The sequence below is a fragment of the Brachycentrus maculatus genome, unplaced genomic scaffold (assembly GCF_059751285.1).
Source record: "Brachycentrus maculatus isolate JH-2025_06_01 unplaced genomic scaffold, ASM5975128v1 h1tg001902l, whole genome shotgun sequence".
Taxonomy (NCBI): Eukaryota; Metazoa; Arthropoda; class Insecta; order Trichoptera; family Brachycentridae; genus Brachycentrus; species Brachycentrus maculatus.
This window is the reverse complement of record NW_028282469.1, coordinates 1,624-12,666: the sequence shown is the minus strand read 5'-3', so window position 1 is coordinate 12,666 and position 11,043 is coordinate 1,624. Positions and strand designations below refer to the sequence as shown.

The window sequence follows — 11,043 nt, the reverse complement described above, 5'->3', positions numbered from 1 at the left end:
TGACGGGTACTTAACGACCGAAAAGGAGTTAGGCAAGGCTTCGAGGAGAACGCAGAGATAAAAATTGTTCTACATTAATAAGAATCGAAAAAATACAAGTAGATCGAGAAATAAAAGCCAAATTGCTTATGCCGATTTGCTCATTAGTTCTGATACTGCTCAAAAACAACATAAAAGAATTCTGACTGCTTCGAGGGCATTTAATCAGATGGATCAATGTGTCAAACCCCTAAGTTTAGCTATGGAACAGGAAAATAATGATAATGATATCTTCACTAACATTGAATCACTTGAAGGGTACGGAATTAAGAAAGAATGCAAAAAGACTAAAATAAAATTCGAAATCCCAACAATTCAGCTGTCGCACAAAGAAGATTGAAAAAAGTTAGTTATAGCCATTTTCACAATACTGATCCATTTACAAAGTCTGATCACCTTTATATGATTTTATCTATCATATAAGTATGTTAGTTTAATTTTGCAGGGGTTGGGGTTGGGGTTGGGGTTGGGGTTGGGGTTGGGGTTGGGGTTGGGGTTGGGGTTGGGGTTGGGAACATGATGGCCGAGAACAGACTCTTGAATGGAGAGCTTCAAAGTTGATTCAAATTCAAACCAAGTAATTTGAGGGGCCAAGACGGGGGGTTAATATTTATATGAAACGAATACCTTTGCTGAAGTTAGGTCGGTTGAGCTATTATTATTAAATAGCACACAAAAAAGTAGTATCTGTGGGAATCGAACCCACGCGCAACTTGCAGACGATCTTAAGTCGCCCCCCTTAACCGCTCGGGCAAGATACTTGTTTTGGCCTTCTCATCCAACACCTCTTTTAATTTTTTTATAATTTCTGCTTGGCCTGCAGTATCGGACAGGATCAAACAAACAGCTCCGTAGGCAAATTTGAAGCATTGTGATTAAATAGCAAGGCAGATATCTAAATGTGGAGGTGGACCGATTGAATGAGCTGAGGATCTACATAAATTGGAAGCTTAATATTAAAGTTTAGGATATTATAATAAATTTAACGACAGGCTGATGATTCCGTGCTCCATCCTCCAGTAATCCTTCTTGGACAATATCATCCAGCACAATTCTCCCTCTGACAATTCTCGTTCCAAGGCTCCCAAAAAGCCCTGGGCGACTTAATAGGATGAATTGATCAAAAGGCTAGTGATCGAGTATGGGCCGAGGAATTGGACGAAAATAGCCTCGAAAGTTCCAGGCAGGCATGGCAAGCAATGCAGATAGAGATGGTACAATCACCTAGATCCTTTGATAAACAGGGCTAATTGGAGTGAGAGCGAGGACTGGATGCTTTTCTTATTGCATACTCTTCATGGCAACAAGTGGGCCGAAATAGCGAAATCAGCAGTGCTTGCAGGAAGGACCGACAACAACATAAAGAACCATTGGAATTCCTCGATGCGGCGGAAGATTACGGATTACCAATAAAGCCTGAAGCGTACATTTTGTTTGATTTAGAAATAAAATAGAATAGAATTGAAAGTTTCTGCCAGGATGAGAATTATTATGATCTGGAGCAGGAGCTAGTGGCCGAAATCCGAAAAAAAGAAGAGTGGGGTTATCTTCATCGCAAAAGGCCAATCAGTATTATTCACCACAACAACAGCTACCATTCTAATGTATAGCAGAGCCATCCTCCCATCAGCCGAAACCCATCCAAATCCGAATTGTAAAATTTAATGCCCTCGAGTGCTTTTTCGTTAGCCCGTAAGACCTCAGGCTAATCTCCATTTCGGCCCTACAACATCTTTGGCCAAGACTAGCCCTATGTCGCAAAGCCTGCCAATAAAGATGTCGAGCAATCATTGATTGAGGAAGAATAAAACGAGGAGGAACGACAACAGAGTTATGACTTGCTCGCTTCCAGCAATGCCTTTTCGCAATAGAAAAACCAAATCGAATAAAAAGAACTAACAAGGAATGCTTTCTTTGAAGTGGCTATGCTGGATTTTGATGTGGAAGATAAACAGCCTGTCATGTTTCGTAACTTTAGCCTGAATGAATGCTATGATCAGCTTCTGCATCGTGACTCAGAAATTTAGCGCAATGCCAACTGCTGAGCATCAATATTCATAAGCTTAGTGAATGATGATTTCAATTATATTTGTATTAAATTCAAAACTAATTCCATAGCTATTTACGCAACTATAACCTTCTCATGAAAGAAATGAAGGCCAAACAAAGTCTTCAGAAGTACCAACTTAATAATGAATAACTGAATAGATAGATAGATAGCTCCATAACACAATTGAATAATTATTGGCATGATGAATGAATAGCATAAAATTGATGCGATCATTCAATCCCACTCATCTTTCTAATCACCTTGCTCATGGCTTTCAAATTCTTTTTTACCCCTAAAAGGCAATTAATTTTGGCATTATCTGAGGAGGAGTCGCTCATGGCCAGATCCTATGAATCATAATTCTTTGCTTGGTCATTTTACCTGAGGGCGAGTTCAGAGCGTTTGGCATCTAGCTTGTGGATGGCCTCCTCAGAAATTTCGATAGGCTTGATAGTGATGAGATTGCACTTGAGGTACTATACCTTTTTGTTGACAATTTGGAGTTCACTGTAGCTGTTATTCAATATTTATAACTACTTGAAGCTGATTTCGTCAATGTTTGAACTCTGGAGCTCGCTAAGAGCCTCCGAGAGCAGTCTCGCAAGATAGATGGAGATGAGTTCGCATAGTTTTATAATTTCGTTCGGAATGCATTTGAACATCTCGAGTATTCGGTACTGATGGTACTACCCGATAAGGCTGTTCAAAGTGGCAATTTTGGATTGAGACTTTTCCTTCGTGCAATCCAAAAATGAAGCAATCTTCCCTATTACTATTTTCTCTGGGGAGTCTAACCTCAGCCCGAACTTCTACGAATGCATAAATTTGAAACTGTATTAGCTCAGCATATTGCGGAATTGGTCATTGATTTCGGGGTGTGTGCCCATCGAGAACAGCATGTAGAACAGTTTGAAAATATCTCGGTCACTCATAGAAGCCCAGTTCGAGAGCCTCTCAGCTACGTGGATTATTTCGTAATTCCTCATCAGCAGTTGTGCAGTATATTTAGGCTCAAAGACGATCACCTAGCCTCGAAAATACTCTTCGACCAGGGAGTGCTGGCAGCGGGACTTCTGCATTCTAATTTCTAATATATTATTATTGTTCGAAAACTACGATTATTCCGAATAAAACTTCGATAAACCTAAATTATACTCATAGTTATACTCATAGTTATACTCATAAAACTTTACGAATCTTGCATCCATTATTATTCTTCGAAACATCCTCGAAAAATCTGATAAGTACGCAGAGATTCCAATAGACGACAAAAAAGCAATAAGATATGAATTAATAATAGGCAAATAAAGTAGGGTAAAAATCGTGTTCGCCTTTGAAATAAGAATCACAGAAATCAAGCATTATTCTAATAGTATATCATTCATTTCTTCCATTGTTATTCATAAAATATTATTTACGGGTAAGTTAGTTATACCCTTTTGAGCCATTAAAACTATCTTCGACGAAACTATTTCTAACAAACTATTTCTAAGTGAATATATAATACAGCATTTGCAAAGCCACATATTTGTCAATCGAAAAAGATTCACATTTACATGGCTTCTGAGCTCATAGGTATGTCAGTTATCAAGTTTTGTCTAACATTGAAAATGTATGCAATAACTTATATTAAATAATCGATTATGTGAAGTATAAGGAGTTTATATGTATATTTTGCTGTGAAATAGATTATACGTAAATGATGCATAGTATATATAATATGCAAATTATGTATATGGATATTATGCATTATGTATATTATTTATGTATATTATTTATATATATTATGTATTATATTAATTAAATTGGTATTTGATAATGCGATTAATTAATATGCATTCTGATCATGTGTGAATATGATGATATATTATATCCAACTGGCTTCGATTGTTGGCAATTGGGCATTAGGCTCCTAAACTGTTGCTCAATTCCAACAAGGCCAGAACTCAATTCCTCAGTACAACCAGAACTACACGAGAACATCCTTGGCTGCATCCACTCGGAAGATGGTTAGTTCAATTTCTCAGTCTTTCTTATTGATATCAAGCACTCCTGTTCGGATTCAAAGGTAATGTAATTATCTTTAGGTCTCAGTCACATCCATCATTCTGCAGTATTGGCTGGCTTTTGGGTTTGGTGTTTAGATAGGTGAGTGGTGACTGTTGAAATTGCCGCACTGCATGCAATGTGGGTTTGGTGAACTATTTGATGATGGACTGGCTTTGATTATGGGGATCAGACCTATACTCAGCTTCGATTCAGAGTATAGGGTAATCTTTGATAATTAAATCTCAATAATTTTTGATAAATTGAATAAATTAATATCCAAAGATAACAACTATCTTTAATTCTGGATTATATTCACAACTCTGTGACATCTGAAATATGAACCAGAACCAGGCAACGGCAACTGCAGATGCAGCAACTTCCCTACAATAAGCAATCTCCCCATAAGTATCAAAATAACTGGAAGAGTTCCTCAACTACAAAAACGATACTCCTCGCGATAATGCGCAATCTTCATTCGAACTATTGAAAAAATATGTAAGTCTTTATCTAAATAAATAAGTGGATTGAGAAAATGTTTTACTTTGATACTGCGTAAACTCGAAAGATTAACAGACTGTTGAGCTACACGTATTTATTTGTTGTGATTTAGGGATATCAGCCTATAAATTGAGAGAGTCTAAACCATGAGAAATCTGTCAACTTTCACGAATATTGGGTTTGGATTCTTCTTCCTTGCTTCGCTTATTCTCCCGAGTAAGATCAGCACCAAATTCATATTAGGACTCAGTTGTGTTTATTTGAAACAAAGTGTACAATTTTAATCAAACGCAGATGGTCAATAACATTGTATCCTATCAGACATTAAGTGAATACTTAAAAACTCAGTCCCTGAGTGAGACATGCCAATAAGCCAGAAACATCTTTTCGTACGAAATCAAAAAGAAACTCGATGCCGAGCAGGCCAGAGAAATCCCCAAAATGAACTATTATGCTTTAAATATGCTACGCTAACTTTATGCACAGCTAGAACGTAACTCTTAGGATTATTTGCTGTTTAAATCCAAATAGCATTTGCTTTGATGATTTTTAATTTGGATAGTTTCAGGTAGGGTTGTTTGACATTATATTCATTGTATGATTTAATCGTGGATTAATGTTTAAAATAAATCATTTAATGTTGTCAGTATATATTTATAACAATCCATGCTCTCCAGAGAGGATTGTTTGATAACCTATAACCTATATATATATTTATAACGATTAAATGGAGAGGAAACTAACTGTTATCGAGCAGCTTTTCGTTACCTTAGTTTAGTATTATTTAAAAATTATTAGCATATTTATAGAAGTTAGAATGTTTTGGTTCTTAAACTTTTTATGTTATATCCCTGTGTGAAACTCATTTACTTTGTTAAAAATACAATTCATAGTTTGACTGTTTTATTTATTTCCTTCTTTTTTCCTTTTTCCTTTTTCGTTTGAAGAATTGCCCATTTTCTATTCATTTGAATCAGAATTCAGAAGACTAAATCAAAAACCAACTAATGCTTTAATTTTGCATAATATGTAAGTTTTCGCAGATTTAATCAAATAATGCACAGTTAAACAAATACTTTTGAGAGATAGACTCTTAGAATTTATAGAATCATCGATACATAATTCTATAATAATTTAACACAGTTCGCTAATTCAAATGCCAAAAAGAATTTACCTAAAGTCCAGAGAAAAAACCAAAGCATCTCACACAACTCCTGGGCGACATTACAAGCCGAAGAATACTACATGGGAGTGCGGAATATGCCACTCAGCAAACCAAACTCATGATTAATTCTGCTATCAATGTTTTATGGCCCTGCATTACTACAAATATGTCAACATGCACTTATTTGTCGAACAGGACAATTCGTTTGAACGAATATTCTACAGCAAACTGCCTGGTGAAAATGCGAAGCCAATTGATTATGAATGGAATTAATAGACTGAATCAGAATAAACTATTGAGTCGACCGATGAGGGGAACTAGTCCAGGAAAATGGTTGATAGCCTTTTGGCAAATGAATGAAGTTAAGCCTCCTCATTGATATCTATTTTTGCTTTGCTTATTGTTTTTGCTTTTTAAAGTTTAGGTCAGTATGCTTTTTTAAATCGTGTAGCAAAGCATACGTGCAAACGATATTAAATATATTTATATATGCTTAATTAATGTCTATTTGTGTGTATATGTGTATATGATGGCGTATACTTCAATACAATATATATATATATTATCCTCGAGCACAATAATGTCATTTGCATCCAAGACCCCCGATGTCAACATATTGTAACCCTTAACAATCACACAAGTATACTTAATTTAACTCAGCATTAACCTCTCTCATTACAAATCTAAAAAAAGCATGTGATCGATAAATAATGGATCTCCGCAAGGACCCATGGGAAAAAGTTATAAAAATAATCAAAGTCTAGTGATACCAAATCTTATTAGTTACTAGATTAGCAGTTTCGACTTGAGGACATTGAGGAGTAGATCGTAGAATGTATGTATGTTCATACTTAGTTTAGATGAAGCCTCCGCTACTCAAACTGCATCTGCCTCTCAAAATATCGATTGATACTCTTACCCTCGACATTTAATATGACAACAATTAAACACACAAGTTTATGATATTATGAGTCACTATTTTTGGATGGACTAAGTTCGGATATATCGAATTATAATTTAAAATAAAGTCGTTATTCATTGGCATGGCTTTGGAAGAGAAATTTGTAATACTTGAGCGGCTTCAAGATGCCTCCTACATAAGATGCAGATCAAAGGTCAATAACAATGAGGTGCTCATTAAAGAGATATCCTTTGGAGGGATGAGTGATAAAGAAAAGAAGCAATTGATCTCGGAAGTCAACACTCTGAGAGACATCAAATCTTCTAACATTGTTCGATACGACGACTATATTTTGGATAAGGGAAAGATGGTAGTGTACATCATCACTGAATTCTGCTCTGGAGGCAGCCTTGAGGATTTCCTGGATCTCAACCGCCAGTAATCAAAGAGACTCGAGGAAAGAGATATTTGGAAGATCTTTTCAGAGGTAGTCGCTGCAGTTAATGAGATCCACACTGACAAAAATGGGGTCATTCTTCACAGGGACATCAAGCCTGCCAGCATCTTCCTTGACAAAAACAACAATGTCAAGTTGGGAAACTTTAATCTGCTCAAAAGGTTATCACCATCTGAGTAATTCGCTCAAACTTCTCTCCCTAACACTCACTATCGCTCACCCGAACAAATAATGCAAGGCAAATTTACATCAAAGAGCGACATTTGGGCATTAGGCTGCCTCTTATATGAAATGGCAACATTAAAGGCTCCCTTTGCCAACGATTGTTAGTTTGTGGCTTGTAAGCTTATCAAAGAAAGCGAGCCACTCCCCATTCCAAGTTTTTATTCCAAGTAGCTGAGCAGAGTTGTGAAATGGTGCCTCTGCAAAGAAGAGTAGAAAAGACCACCAATTTTGGCCCTGGTCAGCGTTCCCTAAATTCAGTATCGTATTCGTAACAGAGGGGTTATGCAGACAAAGAAAGCTTATGAAGAAAGAGAGAAAAAACTGTCATAAAAATAGCAAAGAATACAACAAATGGAAATATAATTGTATTAATTGGAAGCAGAGGACAGTTCAAAATACGAATAACTTAATAAATAAAACATATCCCTGAATATGAATGCACGCGTTTAGTGTTTATGATTTGTGATTTCAATTAATTAGTAATTATTATGAATTTCCATTATCAAAAAGCAATAATTATTGAATAAATTATACATTTGATTTAATTGAAGTAATAAGTATTGAAAAATAAGAAATAAGGAATAAAGTAAGAGAAAACATTATCAAAATATTAAATATATACATTTGCTTTTAAAATAAACAAACCCATTCGAAAGACAAAGAAACCACAAAATACATAAATATAAGCATTGATTATGAAAGAGTAAAAATTTACGATCGATAATGTTACTCGTTTATTATTTATAACTAACTTATCGTATTTGTATAGATAAACTTACACTTTGAATATCATTGCGTTGTGCACTCAATATCTCCTTCCTTTGGCTTTTTCGAATTCATTTTCTCAAATTATTTTCTGAGCTTTATTTATTTCTCGAGTATTTCATTTGGTTTTTTATACTATTTAATCATTTTATGAGTACGGAAATAATTAAGGTCTCATTTTTGTGGCTGTGACTTATACTCTATTTATCGAGTTTGATGTTCATTCTCTTTAGGTCAGGAATATCGAAGCGTTTATAGTACTTTTTGTTGGAAGTTTTGACTACGATCTCTTGCTTCACGGGATCTACTTCGAGAGCGTATGTGTCGACGGGGTACGGCAGATTTCTCACCCTCCATTGGAAGTTCTCGAGGGTGTCCTTTCTGATAAAAATGGGCTGTATTTAGATGCACGAGTACATTATTACTGGCTTTGAGCAGAATCGGCTCCTCACCAGCAGGTTTCTCGTAGCCATCTCCAATCTCATACTCCCATTTTCCTTCTTTAAATGTGGATGGGCTCTTGAGCTTTCTAGATGTCAGCTCATGAGTCTTCATGTCGTACTACTCAATCATTTATCGACCGTCTTCATAGGCATAAACTAATCTCCTCCTTCCATTCATAATGATCGAGCTTACTGTCGGGATGTTGCTCGCTTTCTATATTGTTTTCAAATGTACCATTTCGATTCTCTTATATTTAAAAATATGGATTTTGTAACTTCACTTGATTATAATACTGAGTTCCTATGAATCCTGACAAAAATATAAACAGATAAATCAATGCATCTTTCGATGGCTCAATTGTGCATGAAGCCTTGCTATTTATTTGTGCTGCGTTGCCACTACTCGCATTAAACTCATCATGGATTACTCGTAGAGGCATGTGTGATACTTTTGTTCGAGACAACCTTGCGTGCTTTTTATTTTAAAAGGCTACAAATTAATCTTATGATTCGAAGAATAACCAACAAAACATTTCTTTTTCTTTATTGTCCTTTTAGTATCGCTTTGCGCTACTTTTCGCTTGGCCTTTTATTCTGTGTAGCAAGCCGTATTTGGTAAGCTTTATTATTTCTGTAGCTTGGAAGCAGTATTAAAAATATCAAAGTTCAAATTGTTCTCGAGCTTTTAAAAGCCTTACTTAATATTTTGAAGCCTCCTGACAATATTGGGGTTATGAGAGCCCTATTAGATGCGCATCAGCTAGCTGGGTGTATTCTTATGCCTTTATGTGTTGATTTTGAGTACTTTCTTGATGTTTTTGATACTTTTGTGTTTACGACTGGTTTAAACACTCGCCGGTAGCTTTTTGTTTGAATTCACCAATGACTTATCTCTATGCATGCCACTTATGCCACTAAATAAATGTTATTTTAGAACTTTATAAATTAGATCTCATTATTATTATTATTTTGTATTTAACTCATTCTCATTTTGATATAAAGATGGGTGTAGTCACATAGTCGGTCTTTTTTATGGGGAATTTTGAAGCAACGATTTATATTTGTTATGTTTGAGTGTTATTCTGAAATTAAATGATGGTCAATAGCATGAGCATGTGCTGTCTGCGTATAATTACTAAAATAATTATAGAACAAATACAGCAGTTTCAATGAAAGATGTGTACTTTTCGAAAAAACATTCCAAATAAATCAAACTACCTCAAATAGTTCCTAAAAATTCATCCAGTTTCTCTCATTCTTACAGATCTGAGGAATTCCAGAACAAAGCTCCTCATTCTCCTCATCTCGCACCACAATCCTTATCGAATAAGCTTCACTTCAGCAAAGTAGACGAACTGCAAAATAATCTATTCGCACAACTACAAAAGTATGATGAGATTCCCCCTCCGAAGAAAAGCAACAAAAAGAGGAAAGCAGATACTCGAGGCAATGATCTTGGGGCAACTGTTCGCTAATTAAAATAATCAAAGGTCTGTAATATGTAGGATCAACCTTAATACTTGAAGAAACTCGAGAGATGTAAATTTATGATTATCGATAGCACTACCTGAAACTTATAATAAACTTATCGCCCAAGTTCGAATTTAGTCATTGCAAACAAACAGTGAGAAATGTGCAGAGAAAAGGCCATATGGTCAGTTATTATCGCCTGAGCTAACACCTGGCGGATAGGTTATTGATGGCAATCTTACAAATACATTTATAACGACCTCTGCTAATGAGGCGATCTCATAGATAAAATCGATGAATAATTTGGCCGATTCGAACATAACCCCAAGGAGCATTACTAAGCATAAAACAGTCACAGAAAACTCATTTTCTGTTGCATAGAGAGAGGTATAGGCAATCTATCAACAGTATCTCTCTGAATAAGGGCTTCTCGAGTTGAACAATCTGCATAATTCAAAGGATCTGCAACAACTTAATAAAGAAATCAATGCAACTGACGCAGATATTAAAAGTTTAAGGAAATCGTTTTATGGACTCATAAATAAGTGTAACGAGTAGTTCAATTGATAAAAATCTGTCACTCAATGTTCATGTATATAAATATCTTCAAGGATGCAGAGATCTTGCAATAGCAATGACCAATTCTATGCATGCCTGGCTCGCCATTAATAATAATGAGATTAAAAATACGATTCATGTTAATATCAGCATGGTGGAACATAAAGATCAGAATATTTCGACGATCATGGATCCAATAATTTATTTATGATGCATAATTTGGATCATGGAAGACTATTGGAGTATGACTTATCCTGATAATCTGCCCACGATCTTTAGTTTTATCTTTTAGTCTCTGTACCCTTTGATCATCGACTTTCGCAACTCGTAAATGTTTCCTGACAAAAGCAGCTCCAGCTTCTGAATGCTTTGCTATTTGAAGCAGTTTGTAGTTTATGCAAATTTCGTGGAAGCTGCCTTATT

At 35.5% G+C, this 11,043-nt stretch overlaps 1 non-coding gene across 1 annotated transcript; it reads right to left on the bottom strand.

The window, feature by feature from the left end:
* Positions 1-720: 720 nt before the first annotated feature.
* Positions 721-800, bottom strand: TRNAL-UAA (transfer RNA leucine (anticodon UAA)). The gene has a single exon. It is a non-coding gene; the product is annotated as a tRNA-Leu (tRNA).
* Positions 801-11,043: the final 10,243 nt, after the last annotated feature.